This window comes from Pristiophorus japonicus, chromosome 12 (genome assembly GCF_044704955.1).
Source record: "Pristiophorus japonicus isolate sPriJap1 chromosome 12, sPriJap1.hap1, whole genome shotgun sequence".
Taxonomy (NCBI): domain Eukaryota; kingdom Metazoa; phylum Chordata; class Chondrichthyes; family Pristiophoridae; genus Pristiophorus; species Pristiophorus japonicus.
The window spans coordinates 175236469-175254816 of record NC_091988.1 but is presented as its reverse complement, the minus strand read 5'-3'; positions in this window follow the sequence as shown (position 1 = coordinate 175254816).

The window sequence follows — 18348 nt, the reverse complement described above, 5'->3', positions numbered from 1 at the left end:
TCAGGGATGCACACAAATAGCAACCACCAACACTCTACTGCACCAACCACTCACCCAAGATTGAAACGACCTGCTAAGGGTCAATCACATAGAGCCCAGATAGAGCTAAGCCCAGAGCACAATCAATGCAGAGACGATTTGCACTAAACGCTTAGGGGAGAGTGATATCATGTATCCTACATAGCTACTGTTGGTACTATCACAAGGTTTGCCACCAGACAGCAGAGCAGTGGGAGACTTGTAGGTTACCTGTACAGGTGTGCCTCGCCTAGTATAAAAGGCAGGCCACCAGGTGTGATCCTCACTCTGGAGTTAGCAAATAAAGGACTAAGGTCACTATAGTTCAAGTACAACACATTGCCTCATGGAATCATTGTTAGAGCATCTAAGGACACAACACCATCCAAACCATGGTCGAAGATCCAGGTTGTTTTTATGGGTCCATTCCTAGGAAAGATGTTTTTTGTCATAATAGATGCATATTCTAAGTGGATAGAGTGTGTTGTTATATCATCCAGCATGTCTACAGCTACCATTGAAAGCCTTCGTATCATGTTTGCTACTCATGGTTTGCCTGACACTGTTGTGAGCGACAACAGATCTTGCTTCACAAGTCTTGAGTTCCAGGAATTCACGAAACTCAATGGCATCAGACATGTGAGATCAGCTCCATTCAAGCCTGCTTCTAATGGTCAAGCAGAGCATGCCATTCAAATGATCAAGCAAAGTATGAAACATGTAATTCAAGGCTCACTGCAGAGATGGTTGTCATGTATGTTGCTCAGTTACAGGTCAAGACCTCATACACTTACTGGGGTTCCTCCTGCTGAACTACTGATGAAGAGAAATCTCAAGACCAGGCTTTCTCTTCATCCTGATTTGAATGATTGTGTTGAAAACTGACGTCAAAGTCAGCAATGGTGTCATGATCGTGTTGCCATGTCCCATGACATCTCGGTCAACGATCTGGTTTATGTACTGAACTATGATCAAGGTCCAAAGTGGATGGCCGGCGCTGTTACAGTCAAGGAGGGTCACAGAGTGTTTATTGTCGTGTTCAAGAATGGGCAAACATGCAAGAAACACCTTGACCAGGTTAAACTGCAGCACACGGATGAATTGGAACCGAGTGAGGAAGATGCAGTCAGTACCAACCACCCATTGTTCACTCATCAGTGGACTCTGCTGACACTACTAACTCAGAACCTTCAGTCTCTGATGTGGTCATGACCACTCTCATCAGATTGGCTATTCAGCCCTCAGTCTCAACGGACTCAGAACGCTCACCCAGAGCCAAAGTTGAACTGAGGCGATCAACTCGTGAGAGGAAAGCCCTAGACTGTCTTAATTTGTAAAAAGACTGTTGTTAAGATTTTAAAAGGGGGATGTTGTGATGTATTCATGTTTGGGGGTCACCAGACACCAGAGGTCACCGCGGTCAGAGGTCATCGGAATGTACGCATGTGGCATGTGTGCTTGGTCACCTGTATATAAGCTGGGTGTCTTTGTCACGCTGGCACTCTTGGGCTGGAATAAAGATGGATCAGGTTGCACCTGAGTGCGTTTATAGTAATCAGACTTTTGAGTCATTACAAAAACAAAGACAATAAAACCCTCAATTTTGAATAAATCCTAATATACATTGTGATCCAAGACATTAACATACCTTAAGATCATGATGACATTGACTAACTGCTCAAGCATTGTTCTCTTTGCTTATGATATTTTTCATTTCTTGCCTGTGTCAGCACTTTGTCGCATGCCCCAGCGTATGCTTTAGTCGATCTGTACTTTTAGTTTTAAACATATAAATTAAAAGATGATGGACTGGATTTTAGGCTTTTAAGTTTTTGGGATAATAATGGCGGCGGGGCGGAAAAGTTAGTGGCTGGGAATAATTTGCGCTTTAGTATTTAAGTTTGGGCATCTGGACCCTGCATCACGAGGTACAGTGCTAATGGAGGTGTTGTACATCTCTCTTGGCACAAGGATGGAGAACTCCCGAGCTAAAGAGCCAGACCGGGAGCACGCCGAGAGGCGGCTGTGGCAGAGGGTGTGGGTAACCTAAAAAACCCACAAAAACATTCCCAAAACATTGCCAATGCCACCACAACACAAATCGCTAAAAAAAAATTAAAAGAAAAAACAATCACACTTACCTTATTACAATTACATTACTCACCTCTTTGCCGACAGGATCGTAGGACCATCCTGATTTCCCAGGCGGTCATTGTGGGCACACCTCTGGGCAGACGGGTTGGGCAGGAACTAAAACATGTGCCGGTGTCGCAACCAGGGCTGTTGCACACCGGGCACAACTCTTCCAGGCGGTGCTGCTCAGCGCCGCCGCAAAACTGGACTGGAGGATCGCTGCGGGGTGCTGGAGGCTGACCATCCACCCAGAAGCCCTTCCCACCGCCATTGCCGCCACTCCGGGGCAAAACCCAGAGCGCAGATGACCGGAAAATCCAGCCATTAGTAGTTCACCCAAGCTCAGTCGGTGAATACACCGCTTAATTTGACACTAAACCATACAGAACAGCAAGATTCTAGCTTCAATCCCTCATAGTTGCTGGGTTAGATGATCTCTATTGGAGGTTGAATATATTTAAGGTGGAGATAGACAGATCTTTGAAAGATAAGGGAGTCAAGGGTTATGGGGAACGGGCAGGGAAGTGGAGTTGAGGTCAAGATCAGATCAGCCATGATCTTATTGAATGGCGGAGCAGGCTCGTTGGGTCAAATGGCCTACTCCTGCTCCTATTTCTTATGTCCTAATTGTAATATAGTTCTGCCTAGTGGGCTACCACTCCACCTAGTGGATGACTGTGGTAATGCAACTAATGCTGTTTACAAGAATAAAAAGGAATGGAGCGATCTTGCAGTCCGACTGTGTTATGATGTCGTAAGGAAGATATCACATTGGCAACATAAAATCGTATTCCTTGATTCCCTAGCTGAAATTTTTGTTGGTGGATGATTTTAGCCAAACAACAGAGAGACAAGAGAGGTCCTTTTTGTTACATAACAGCTAAAAATACAAGGTAAATTACAAGAACACTTGGCTGAACTGAAGAGTGCAGATGGCTGCACCTACAGGAATAATAGGGCGTTTTGGGTGTGTTTCAACGTGACCATGAAACTTTCGGAGCATATGTGGAGTGGCTAGAAATGTTTTTCACGGCAAATAGAATCATCGAAGTCCCCAATAATGAAAACAGTAATCGGGTGGTTTTAGAAAGAAAACAGGCTATTTTCATGACTGAAGCAGGCCCCGAGGTGTATGAAACCCTGAAAAATATGCTTGTTCCTGTCAAGCCAAAGGACACATTATTACGGCGATTCTAAGCAACTTAGAATAGCACTACAGTCCTGAGCCCCTGGAAATTGCTGAAAGTTATCGTTTTGGAATACGAAATCAAGTACCTGATGAAAGTATCCGTGAGTGCATTGTAGCATTAAAAAAACTATCTATTCACTGTCATTTCGGAAACTTTCAGGACCGAGCATTGCATATATTCAAAAGGGAGTTAGATATGGCCCTTACGGCCAAAGGGATCAAGGGGTATGGAGAGAAAGTAGGAAAGGAGTACTGAGGTTGAATGATCAGCCATGATCTTATTGAATGGCAGTGCAGGCTCGAAGGGCCGAATGGCCTGCTCCTGCACCTAATTTTTATGTTTGTATGTTTCTATGTGACTGCTTTGTTTGTGGAATGAAAAATGATGCAATGAGAAAAAAGTTGTTGACAACTCCTAACTTGATTTTTGATTTAGCTTGTCAGACAGCTATGGATATGGCCGACTAATACTTCCAAGAATTTCGAGCCATTTCCAGTAATCAGTCAACCTGCAGATTAAAAGATAAAGGCTCCAGGGCCTCAGCAACTGGCCACGGTAACAAGACATTGAAGTCATGCTATCAGTGCCTGGGACAACACATTGCTCAAAGTTGTCCCTATGTGAAGGCAGAGTGTTTCTTCTGCTGGAAAACTGGGCATTTTGCGAAGGCATGCCGACTGAAGAGTAAACCAACTTTCAAAGCTATAAGTAGAAATCCTCAGAAATTGCATAGCATGGAAGAATAGCAACAGGAAGAGGAAATTTTGGAGATCTCTCATAGGCAGTCCCTCGGAATCGAGGAAGACTTGCTTCCACTCCTGAAGTGAGTTCTTTGGTGACTGAACAATCCAATACGAGAGCCACAGACTCTGTCATAGGTGGGACAGATAGTCGGTGAGGAAAGGGGCGGGTGGGACTGGTTTGCCGCATGCTCTTTCCACTGCCTGCGCTTGATTTCTGCACGATCTCAGCGTTGAGACTCGAGGCTCGAGGTGCTCAATGCCCTCCCCACTTTCTCCCCTTAGGGCGGTCTTTGGCCAAGGACTCCCAGGTATCAGGAGTGATGTTGCACTTTTTCAGGAAGGCTTTAAGGGTGCCATTGTAACATTTCCACAGCCCACCTTTGGCTCATTTGCTATCACCAGGAGCACAAAGGTATTTCACAGCGATTCGCAAAGTATCGACATCCAAGTAGACATTGCAGGAACCAAGATACCCATGGAAATCAACACTGGTGCACCCATGAGCATAGTACCGGAATCACTATATCTCGACAATTTGCATGATTTCCCATTGGAGAAATCCAAGGTAGATTTCCAGAAGGCATTTGACAAGGTGCCACATAAAGGTTACTGCACAAGATAAACGTTCACAGGGTTGGCGGTAATATATTAGCTTGGATAGAGGATTGGCTAACTAACAGAAAACAGAGAGTCAGGATAAATGGTTCATTCTCTGGTTTGCAATCGGTAACTAGTGGGGTGCCGCAGGGATCAGTGCTGGGACCCCAACTATTTACAATCTGTATTGGAAGAAGGGACTGATTGTAAAGTAGCCAAGTTTGCTGACGATACAAAGATGGGAGGAAAAGCAATGTGTGAGGAGGACACAAAAAAATCTGCAAAAAGACATAGATAGTCTAAGTGAGTGTAATGTTGGAAAGTGTGAGGTCATGCACTTTGGCAGAAAAAAGTCAAAGACCAAGTTATTATTTAAATGGAGAAAGATTGCAAAGTGCTGCAGTACAGCGGGACCTGGGGGTACTTGTGCATGAAACACAAAAGGATAGTATGCAGGTACAGCAAGTGATCAGGAAGGCCAATGGAATCTTGGCCTTTATTGCAAAGGGAATGGAGTATAAAAACAAGGAAGTCTTACTACAGCTATATAAGGTATTGGTGAGGCCACACCTAGAATACTGCGTGCAGTTTTGATTTCCATATTTACGAAAGGCTATACTTGCTTTGGAGGCAGTTCAGAGAAGGTTCACAAGGTTGATTCCAGAGATGAGGGGGTTGAATTATGAGGAAAGGTTGAGTACGTTGGGCTTCTACTCATTGGAATTCAGAAGAATGAGAGGTGATCTTATCAAACATATAAGATTATGAGGGGGCTTGACAAGGTGGATGCAGAGAGGATGTTTCCACTGATAGGGGAGATTAGAACTAGAGGGCCTGATCTTAAAATAAGGGGCCACCCATTTAAAACAGAGATGAGGAGAAATTTCTTCTCTCAGAGGGTTGTAAATCTGTGGAATTCGCTGCCTCAGAGAGCTGTGGAAGCTGGGACATTGAATAAATTTAAGATGGAAATAGACAGATTCTTAAACAATAAGGGGATAAGGGGTTATGGGGAGCGGGCAGTGATGTGGGCCTGAGTCCATGATCAGATCAGCCATGATCGTATTAAATGGCGGAGCAGACTCGAGGGGCCGTATGTCCTACTCCTGCTCTATTTCTTATGTTCTTATGTAAATTCTTGTGGTAGGTCGTATCACCGTACATTTGAAATACAAAGATCAATCTCAGAGCTTGCCTCTCTTAGTGGTGGCAGAAGACAAGCCTATCTTACTAGGTAGAAATTGGTTGGGATCACTGAAGCTGGATTGGAATAATATTTTTTGTGTTAAAACGAGATTTGCATCGAAGGATGATGTGATCCTGAAGTATCTGAAGGTATTCTGCGAAACAGGCAGTCTGATCCAAGGCCAGTGTCAGGATACAGAAGGACGTTAGACCAGTTTACTGCAAGCCATGTCCCGTATCATATGCACTCAAGGAGAGAATTGAAAAATAACTCAAAAGACTAGAGACTGAGAACATTATCTCTAAGATAGATCTAGGTAATTGGGCTACACCCATTGTTGTTGTACCTAAGTCAGATGGTAAGGTAAGGTTGTGTGGTGATTATAAAGTAACTGTAAACCAGGTTCAAGAGGGTAATCTCCCCTAAATATTGCCAAATATAGAAGATTTGTTCACAACGCTGACAGGTGGTCAGATCTTTTCAAAGTTAGATCTTAAAAATGCCTAATTACAACTGGAGCTAGATGAGGAGTCCAAGTCATGCTTGACTATAAATACTCACCTAGGCCTATATCAATTTAATAGGCTACCATTTGGAGTGTCTTCCATCCCTGTCATATTTCAAGGGGTGATGAACCAGATTTTGCAAGATTTTGAAGAGGTAGTATGTTATTTAGATGATATACTAATTCCAGCACCAAACAGGCAAATCCACAATAATGTAGAAGTGCTCAAACGGCTAGAGAAGCAGAGTATGAGTGACTGCTGGCAAGTGTGAGTTATTTCAAAATTCAGTGGTGTACTTAGGGCACAGAGTAGACAAAGATGGTTTATATCCAACTGAGAGGAAGCTGGATGCAATTAGAAATGCACCTACTCCCAAGAATGTCACTGAACTTCGATCATTTTGGGGAATTTTGAACTATTATTGGAAGTTCCTACAGTATTACATCCATTGAATGAGCTGTTGAAAAAAACAGATCCATTGGAAGTGGTCAGGCGAATGCGATACAGCATTCAAGGAGTGTAAAAGCCAATTGGTAGAGAGCACCATGTTAGTTCACTATGACGTATCTAAGGAGATCAAGCTAGCATGTGACACCTCTATGTATGGAATTGGGGCAGTGATCTCTCATGTACTACATAGTGGGGAGGAGAGACCAATTGCTTTTGCTTCACGCACTTTCAGTGCCAGTGAGCGTAATTATGCGCAAATCGAAAGGGAAGCGTTGGCATTAATTTGTGGGGGTTGTCGAAATCTCGACCTCCGAAAAAAATGATTCCGACACTTTCAGCTCCAGCAGAAGTTTCTTTAACTTACTTGCTAGCAAGGGGCAGGTCACACTCAGTCAATGGCTAAGTGAACATCTCTGAAATGGTACAGTTTCACGAGATATTTATACAGTAAAACCCAAGTTAAGGCCTCTCCCTGTGTATTGGCTCTGTCTCGCAGTCAGTGAATACAGATAAAGAGTTAATTACTACATCCTTGTCCTGACATGGTTTCCAGATATTTCCTTTTGTCAGGGTTATTAGTTGGCCAACCGGCCATTACTCCATGAGAGTGTGGTAATGAGCTATTGCCTGTCTTGCATTGTGTCAGGATTGTCCAGTTTCCTAGTCAGTTATCTTTGTGCATCAAATGGATGAGGTCTCTACAAGAGATAATGGCTGGTGGTTTGAGTACTTCGAAAAGGGTGGGGTGGCATGGAACTGGTATCATATAGACAATAGGAGAGCACCATGGGGGGGGAGGGGTACTTGTCTCAGTATGACTTGTCTCCAAGCTAAACCTGCTTTTATGCAGAAAGTTCTGGAAGGACCAGGACTCCATTTTGTTATATATATTGCAAAGGGCACACAAATACCGTGTGGTATCAGCTTAGATAAAAAATACATTTCCACATTCCCCCATTTTGTCCTTCACAAGGACAACTTAATCCATTCTGATCTTGTACAGTCTCTCCATTTCCATTTCCACACAAGAGCCTTCAGCGGTTGTTGCTACCATAACTCTCGCCGTGGTCTCGGTAGGTAACATAGTTTTTCCCACCCTGGCACAGCAACACTTAACGACGACAAATAATAGATACAGGGCGAAGACTATCAGCAGGAATATGATCAAACCCTGTACCACAGATTTCCCTAGGGATCCCAACCATCCCGATGCCCAACCCCACAAGGTGATACTGTCCTGGCCAACTGTCTGTTTATACTCTATTACCTTTTTCCTGATGTATTCAGCTAGACTGCCGATTTCTTCTGATTTATCTGGGATATACATACAGCATTCTTCACCTATTAATGCGCATGTCCCTCCTTCCTTGGCTAGGAGATAATCTAAGGCCATACGATTTTGGAGAGCCACTGTTCGAATAGCTACCATTTCATCATTTACCCCTTCAAAGGCTTGGGAAGTTGCGTTGGCTACTGATTCGACCAAGTTAGCCAGTTCCCGTAACTGCCATTCGGTTGATGCTATTCCATAGGGTGGCACCATTACCTTAATATTCCGTTTAGCCATGTCAAATCCCGTTTAAATCTATGACTTCCATAGGCATCCCTTAGAGTCTTTATTGATCTGATAAAGGGTACCACATATCCTAAGTAACAGGACCCTGTCCAGTTGACTGGTAACCATGGGTAGGCTTTATGGGCACAAATAAAGTTGGTGCAATTATAGGATGTCCTTTCGCGCCATCCATACTCGAGTGGTCTCACCTTCCCACCCTTCACCTGGGGCTTTGTTATGGACCATTGTCCAGCCAACGGTTGCTATCTTTCTCCCATCCGTGGGATTAGTTGTGGCTTGCCATTTAATCATTTGGGAACATTTGCTGCGTCCCATTTCTGGTCCTTTAGTCTCATTACTCACTAGGTATATTATACCTTCAGGATTTCCTATTCTGGGAGTAATGCTTAGGAAGGGAGGCTGACGGTTATTATCATAATTGGGCTGGTACCATCCCTGGAAGGCTGTAAGTTTATACCCTGCTGACCTCCATTCTGTTTGCTCCTTCGTTTCTGGCCCCTTAGTTAGGTTTGTCCTATTTTGCACTATCAACCATTCTACCATTTCTGATTCGTTAAAAGGGACAGATCTCAGGGGAATACCCCCTTTGGAGTGGACAGGTACATGGGAACATATCCAACAACTCGACAAGTTTCTTTCTTGAGCATACCTATGACTCAATGCCATAAATACGTTTGCTTGCAATTCCCTTCGGTGGCGGATCTGTACCCCTGGTGTAATCAATAATGCAAAGTAAAACCCTGTCAAGCCCAGCACCATCAGTCCCCATAGTCCATACAGTTCCTTATTCAGTCTTCCTTTTTCTGTTCCTCTGGTTCCTTCTTCCCTTCCTCCTGGTCGGGTGCCCGTTTGCAATGGGATGCATGGATCTATGTTGGTCTTTCCTTTACCTTGATTGCAGTATTGGTTGCCAGCAAGACCTGGTATGGTCCTTCGAATCTTGGCTGTAGACTGCTTTTTCTTTTAAAAATCTTGATGTAAACGAATTCCCCTGGCTCCAGGTTATGACACTTCCCTTCCGCTGGCTTGACTTGAGCTTCCTTTACCTGTGAATGAAAGCTGGAAATACATTTGGTTAGTGCAATACAATAATTCAACATATTTTCCTCCATTTTGTGGATGTCCATTTGTTTTGCAGTAAATGGTGCTGTAAAAGGTAGTCATTGGGGATGTCCCATAACTATCTCATGTGGTGACAGGCCTGTTTTCTGTTGGTTGCAGATCGCATTACCATCAAAGCTAAGGGCAGCAGTTCTGTCCATTTCAGTCCAGTGTCATTGCATAGTTTTGCCAGCTTATTTTTAAGCATTCCATTATATCTTTCAACAAGTCCAGCTGATTGTGGATGATAACTGCAATGAAAACGTTGATTAATCTGTAAAGCTTTACACATTTCCCTTATAACAGTTCCCGTGAAATGTGACCCGTTATCACTAGAAAGCTTAGCAGGGATTCCGAAGCGCGGTACGATTTATTTTAACAAACATTTAGCAACAGTAGTGGCATCGGCCTTTTTACATGGAAAGGCTTCAATCCATCTAGAGAACACATCTACAATAACTAATACATACTTGAATCCCATACACATAGGTAATTCAATAAAATCCATTTGTAAATGTACAAAAGGCCCGACTGGATTTGGGTGGGAGGCAGATTCTACTTTTTCCGTCTTACCCGGATTCATTGTCTGACAGGTAACACAATTTTCACAGATTTGTTTTGCGATTGCCGAAATACCTGGTGCATACCAAGTTCCAAAATATAATCTGCCATTGCCCCTTTGCCTGCATGTGTGAATGTATGAACACATCAGGCAATCCATGGAAGTAAGGATTTGGGTGCCACCACACGGCCGTCGTGGTGAACCCATATTCCCTCTGGATTTTTATAACATTGATCCTTCGTCCAGGTCACTACCTCCTCCGTAATGGCCTGTGTCTGAAAGGCCAGCACATCATTCATAGTTGGTGGCGGGTCTGAGCAATTATTTTTCCTTAGTGGGAACAATGACACCTGCATTCCCCCTTTTGACAGAGCTGCTGACTTAAGCTGCATTATCCGCTCTGGCATTCCCAAGTGCCACCTCATTCGACTGGCCTGTATGTGCTTGGTATTTGAGAATGGCAAGTTTCAAGGGGCATTGAATGGCTCGCAGAAGATTTTCCACTTGTTCTGCATTTTTGATAGGGGTTCCTGAAGAAGTTTGTCCATAATCATGTGATACCCCAAAAGCATACCTGGAATCATTGTAGATATTAACTGTTTGTCCTTCAGCCAGAATACAGGCTCGAGTTAATGCAAACAATTCGGCTTGTTGGGCTGAAAAGGAGTCTGGAAGAGAGGCTGTTTCGACAACATTAAACTGAGTTACAATTGCATTAGCCGCTCTAGGTTGGCCCCTATCATTTTATAGGGCTGATCCGTCAACATAGTACACTAGATCAGGGTTACGCATTGGTACATCTGTTAGATTGATACGTGATTTAGTCACTAATTCGGTTACCATTTCACATGAATGGGGTTCGCCGTCTTCTTCCGTGGGGAGTAGAGCGGCTGGATTTAAGGTAGTGCATCTTTTGATGATAAGGTTCGGATTTGATAACAGTTCGACCTCATATTTAGTGGTTCTTGCGGAGGTTAGGTGTTGGGTGGCACACTTAGTAAGTAAAATTTCGGCAGAGTGTGGGATATACAAAATGGTCTGATGATTTAGAGTTATTGTCTGAGCCTGTTGCATAGCATAATAAGCTGCTGCCAACGAAGGAAGACATCCTGGTAGTCCGTGTGCCACTGGGTCTAGTTGGTTACTGAAATACGCTACCGGCCGCTGCCTGTCCCCATGTAACTCAGTCAAAACAGATTGTGCAAAACCCGACTTGTGATGCACAAATAAGTTGAATAGCTTAGTGTAATCTGGTAATCCCAAGGCGGGCGCTGAAGTGAGGGACTGTTTAAGGTTCTGGAAAGCATTCCGGGATACCTCATTCCAAATCAACTTCTCTGGTAGTGCGGGCATGGACATGTCTAACAGTGGTCTAACGATCTCGGAATAACTCATAACCCATTGCCGGCAGTATCCTGTCATGCCGAGGAGGTGTTTCATTTCTCTCTTGGTTACTGTACTGGTAGTGAGGCAGAGCAGATTGCTTTTACTCGGTCTTGTGTCAATTGTCTCGTATCTCTGACCAATTCGTGCCCTAGATACCGAACCTTTTCTGAGACAAATTGTAACTTTTCCTTTGACACCTTGTGTCCTTTCGAGGCCAGGACTTTTAATAACACAAGGGAGTCCGTTTCGCAGGCCAATTTGGAGGGTGAGGCGAGCAATAAGTCATCAACATACTGCACAAGTGTAGAACCTGCTGGTAAAATTACATCTTCCAGATCCCTCTTTAGGCATTGTGAGAATATAGTAGGGCTCTTGGTAAATCCCTGCGGGAGTCTTGTCCACGTATATTGGCGTCCTTTATACGTGAAGGCAAACAGGAATTGAGACTCTGGGTGAATGGGTATTGAGAAAAATGCTGAACACAGATCAATTACTGTGTAATACGTTGAGGATGCCGGAATACTGGCAAGTATAATTGCCGGGTTGGGTACCACCGGATAAGTTGGGAATACAGAATGATTCACAGCTCGTAGGTCTTGGACAAATCTCCATTTGTCACTATTGGGCTTCTGCACCGGAAAGATCGGTGTGTTACATGGACTTCTAGTTGGAACGATTATTCCCTGGGCCAGCAGGGACTTAATGACTGGCTCGATACCTTGTTCTGCGGCTGGGGACAAGGGGTATTGGGGCTTCTTGGGGAGTGGGGCGGTTGAATTGATCGCTACCTTATAGGGTTGTGCGGTGAGCATCTTTCCTACTTCATTAGCGTGTGTAGACCATAGTTGTTCTGGAACTTTAGCAAGAAGCTCTGCTGTGCTTTGTTGTACTGGGAAGCTAGTGGCTGAAAGCATCCTTTCTTCTAAGACAGCATCGAAGTATATTTTCCCATTCAACTTGACAGAATAGCCTCCCCCACTTTCATGTTGCCCCAAAGTTCCATTAAGTGTGTGCCATTCCTCTTGTACTGGGGATCCTTGCATTCTTTTAACCATTCGTCCCAAATCCTGGGGTTTATGTGTGCCTGCAACTGCAAGGGTGCAGTGTGGAACGCTCCCTTTAACCCTAAACAAGCTCTGACTGTAGGAGGATAATTCAATCCCTGCCGCTATGCCTTCAGGTCCGATAAAAATTTGTTCGATCATCAATTGATGTTTCTGGTGCAGGAATGGTTGATAAAAGATTTGTGCTGTAGTGTCTGATCCCGTGTTGTCACAATATGCTGTGCAGTGTAATGTTTCGTACCAATTTCCCAAGGTTTGAGATTTGAGGTAGTCTGTGATTAACCTTGTTACGCACCAATATGAACCAACCAAATAGGATAGGGTTTTGCTTAGTGTGGGGTCCAAATTTTTCCAGGCATACAATATGGGAGTTGTGGGTTGAAGTAGTGGATATGCGCCACATTTATCTATGGGGACTCGAACCTCCAGACCAGCTGGGGAACAGAGGATCATGGCACTCATTTTACATAATAGGTCACGTCCACACAGGTTCACTGGAACTTCATTAGACAGTAGGAATGAATGACTATCTTCATAATCTTCTAATTGTACATTGATAGGGTTGGAGAAAAACATTTGCTGCGCGTGTCCAGATAATCCAATCACTGAGGTTTGATTAGTGGAAGTGGGAATTCCCCTCGTATCCTCCCTTGAAAGGACTGAATAGGTGGCACCAGTATCCACTAGGAATGGGATATCCTTTCCTTGTATTCGTATTTTTACTTCAGGTTCTCCTATGGCATTTAACGAAACGACGGGTAGCTGTTTGTTCGCAGCACTCGGGTCTGGGATTGGACGTCATTGATCATTATACGGACAATTTGGTTGTTGGCCGAATTGCTTTTGATTCTGTGATCCAAATGGATCTTGAACAGAGAAATTAGTCTGAGGTCTAGCATGTACCTGGACTTGGGTCGCATACGGGTTGGGTCCTGGAGAGGGAGGGGGTGCTCTATTACCTGCCTGTTGAGTCCAATCATAATTTGGTTGTTGCTGTTTTGCCCGGCAATTTCTAGCCCAGTGTCCAATCTGACCACAATTGTAACAGGTATCATATTGTTCCTGCCCTGCACCTCCTCTCCCTCTTCCCCTGTAATATCCTCCTCTGCCTCGCCCTCTTCCTCTACCCTGGGGGGGGCTGTAGGACGGTGCCACCGCGATGGGTGTTATTGGAGCTGCTTGTCCTACAAACACGGTGACCTTGCTTCTAGATTCTCTATTTCGCTCTTGTATTTCCTTTAACATAGATACAACCTTGGATAGCGATTCCTGTCGCCATCCGAGACAAACTAGTTTAAAGGGATCTCTGAGTTCGGGTCGTAGCCCGTTTACCACGATGCTGATCATAGGAGCTTCTACCTCCTCTATTTTCATGCCTGAACATTGGTTCATGATCTCTCGCACTCTTTCTACATAATCCTCAACATCCTCCTCCTTTCTTTGTGTAGTTTCCATAATTTTGGACCAATTCGTTTTTCTTGGGAACACCGAATGTAAGGCTTCCCAACATCTTTCCCAGAACCCCTCTCCTGGCTTCGTGCTGGGATCTGCATCTGGAGCCTCTCGATGGGTTTTTAAATTTTTGAATTTTATCTCAAGTTCGGCAAATTTCGTGTCCTTTAACCATGCTTTCAGTAAGATTTGACCATCTAATATACTGGGTTCGTGGCACAAGATGATCACTTTTAACTGGTCTATGGCCTTTTCAATTGGTTTTAGGGTCTGCCAATCCTTCCACAATTATTCTTAACTCACTTGGTGACCATGGTCGATAAATAGGGACCGGAGCCCCCCCAGAGAGTGGACTGGGAAAAAGTCTTACTGGGTATGCAGATGATGATGGCTCCAGGGCACCGGGCCCTTGTCCACGGGTAAGACTTCATGTGCCACCTACAGAGCCATCATGGTATTGATTCCCTTGTGACTGATCTATTTTTCCTGCAGCCTCACCTGCATCGTTGGGAGCGGGTGTTACCCCATTTCCCTGTGCTCCGGCCCGAGGATCGTCTCCTCCTTGTTGGCCTGGAGCTCCCCCCGGGGGGTGGAACATACGGCGGTGGTCGATGGCTGTAGGGAGTCCAATCATCGTCCCATTCCTCATCCTCATCTTTTTCCCAACCCTTAGGGGCACTTGGTGAGTGTGCCTTTGTCTCTTTAGCAACCATAACAGATGGAGGTTTGCTATGTCGAGGGAGATTCACCTGCTCTACCCGTTCATCCCCCTGCTTTCTCCCTCTAGTACACTGCTTGCTAACTCTTAGGCTCTTCTCGTGTCGTTCCTCAGCTTCCCTTTTCCAATCTCCAAACGCTGACCAATTCACTTTCTTTTTACCTCTTCTACCTGGGTCTCTGTCTATAAGGCATTCTTCTAGACATGTTATTCTCTCTAAATTGAATAAACCATCGGGTGGAAATGGCCTGTTTTCACCCTAAGTCCACTTTGCCCATTCTCTTAGGTGGTCAATTGAAGACTGACCACAATTCTGGAGCATAAAATGGGCTGGGGTCCCTTTTGGTGGTGGTTTACTTGCTCCAGCCCCCATTCTGGATGATTAAGATTTTCCACAGTTTCTGATCTCACAATCCTTTCAGCCAACCGAGTTCTCTACGCCCACTTCTCCTGGCCGTTACGTGGCCTGAAAAGGCTCTTAATTCGGGCTCAGTCTGGGTTTGTGAGATATGTTGGCACGAAGCAACTGTAGTTGATCAATCAGTTACTGTTTCTTTTCTTAATCAATCCTTGTTTTTTTTTTTCTGAATCACAATTTTCCCTAGTGACTCTTCCAGTTTCTCTAATGGCAATGTCGCACAAAGGTATTGCACACAACAGTATAACAAGGACAACTAGGACAAACAATATTCACGCGATTACACAAATCATAACCTTTAAACTCTATCTAAACAAATAATCAATTCTCAGTCTGCGTTGCACGCCACTACAGACCGAGTCCTTAACTTATCCTAATAAAACTTATAAAACTGATAAAACTTATGGTTCCATTACCCTAACTCTTATCACATAAGAACCTTCGATCGATTGCGCTTCTCTTTTTTTTTCTACTCTTATCACATAAGAACTTTTTCCTAATTAAAAACAATAAACTCTTATCACATAAGAACCTTCGATCGATTAGCGCTTTATTTTCTAATCTTATCACATAAGAACCTTCAGGAACCTTTTTCGATCGACTAACGCTGTTTCTACCTTACCTACTGAAACCTTCCCCGGGCTGTTTCGAGATTTTTCCAGAACCCGTTCTCTTCTGCTTGCAAGCTGAGAAAGAAATGGTTAAAAAAAAATAATTTTAGCTTTTAAATGTCGAGTCTTGTAGATTGCAGTACCTCCCCTGTGGACAACAGATTACATATGCGATTCAACAGTGAAGAAACCTTTTTGTGAGCAAAAGGCTCCCCTTGTTTTGGCCACTGAAGCCTTTCACTGGAGAGGCACTATGCCTGTATCCGTTTTACTCACAGGACAGAGAGTATGCATCTCGGTGGAACCTCCAAGAAGTAACTGTCGAAATCTCGACCTCCGAAAAAAATGACTCTGACACTTTCAGCTCCGGCAGAAGTTTCTTTAATTTACTTGCTAGCATGGGGCAGGTCACACTCAGTCAATGGCTAAGTGAACACCTCTGAAATGGTACAGTTTCACGAGATATTTATACAGTAAAACCCAAGTTATGGCCTCTCCCTGTGTATTGGCTCTGTCTCGCAGTCAGTGAATACAGATAAAGAATGAATTACTACATCCTTGTCCTGACATGGTTTCCAGATATTTCCTTTTGTCAGGGTTATTAGTTGGCCAGCCGGCCATTACTCCATGAGAGTGTGGTAATGAGCTATTACCTGTCTTGCATTGTGTCAGGATTGTCCAGTTTCCTAGTCAGTTATCTTTGTGCATCAAATGGATGAGGTCTCTACAAGAGATAATGGCTGGTGGTTTGAGTACTTCGAAAAGGGTGGGGTGGCATGGAACTGGTGTCGTATAGACAATAGGAGAGCACCATGGTGGGGGGGGGGGGTGGGTACTTGTCTCAGCATGACTTGTCTCCTTGCTGTCTGATGGCCATCAGCCATCTCAAACCAGGTTTAGCTGTTTATGCAAGCCGACTGCTTTTATGCAGAAAGTTCTGGAAGGACCAGGACTCCATTTTGTTATATATATTGCAAAGGGCACATAAATACCGTGTGGTATCGGCTTAGATAAAAAATACATTTCCACAGGGTGAAGAAGTTCTACAAATACTTGTATGGTCGTAAGCTTACCATCGTTACAGACCATAAGCCCCTGACAGCAATCTTCCATCCAAAGTCCCCAGTTCCAACCTTGGCTGCAGCCTGAATGCAGAGATGGGCTTTGATTTTGTCAGCATATACATATGATATTGAGTACAGACGATCAGCTGATCACTGTAATGCTGATGCAATGTCTAGGCTGCCATTCACCCAAGTTACACCCAATAGGGAAGAAGTGTTCTATTTTTATACATTGATGAACTGCCAGTCACAGCTGAAGAGATCGGTAGAGCAACCAAACGTGACCCAGTTATGTCAAAGGTGTATGATTACATCGCAAATAGCTGGCCAAACCAAGTATTAGAGAAAGATATTCATCCATAGTTCGTTCGGAGGAATGAATTATCAGTGGACAAAGATTGTACCATGTGGGGTGCAAGAGTGGTTAACTCAGATAAATTCAGGTCCAAATTATGGGAGATCTTCATGACCAGCACTTGGGAATGTGCTTGACCAAGAGTTTTGCACGCAGTTACCTATGGTGGCCAGGTTTAGACAAAGATATAGAGTACATCTTTAGTCAGTGTACAACATGTCAATTGATAAGCAATAAACTACCATCAGTACCATTACAGCCATGGGCATGGCCTCCCAAGATGTGGCAAAGGTTACATATAGATTTTGCTGAGCTAGAAGAAGAGCAATTGTTCATTGTGATTGATAGCCATTCGAAGTGGGTAGAGGTGTTTCCAATACGGAAAATAACAAGTAAAACACTAGACAATTTGCGAAGATTATTTTCTTCATATGGTGTTCCAGAAGAGATTGTGTTTGATAATGTTGTCCAGAAGAATTTGCACAGTTCACAAGCAGAAACGGTGTGAAACATACCAAGGTTCCACCGTACCACCCTGCTTCAAATGGTGCAGCACAGTGCACAGTACAAATTGTAAAATGTGCCCACATCAAGCAAATATTGGATCCAAATCTAAAGATACGGCAGTTGTCGTTGGACCACAAATTGGCAAATTTTCTAATTACGTATCTTAATACTCCTCATATAACTACTGGTAGAACACTAGCAGAGTTGTTTCTCAAACAACAGCCATGAACCAGATTCTCGTTGTTGAAGCCGAACTTGACACAGTCAGTAGAAGAGAAATAATTAAGACAGAAAGAGAATCATGATAGAGGTAGAGAAAGAGAGACAAGTTTGAAATTAAATCAGAAGGTGAGAGTGAAAAACCATCACCATAAATGGTTAAAGTGGTTACCAGGAAGACTGGTGAAGATATGTGATCCTCGCACATATTTGGTCAAGATGTTTGATCATGGACAGGTTAGGTTTGTTCACATTGATCATATTTTACCTACAGATGTGGAAGGAGTTGAAAGTTGGGATGATTCAATTATTTCTGACTCATCAGATAGTCTTGTCACAAGTAGAGTACCAGTAGCACATCCTATATCAAAAGTACTAGAAACAAGTCCAAGAGAAAGTCAGAATTTAAGTCTGAGTCCGAGTCAGGCAGACAAACAGTCTGAAGTTGTACAGAGTTCAAATGTAAATCAAGAGTATCCCTTGGAGGAAAAC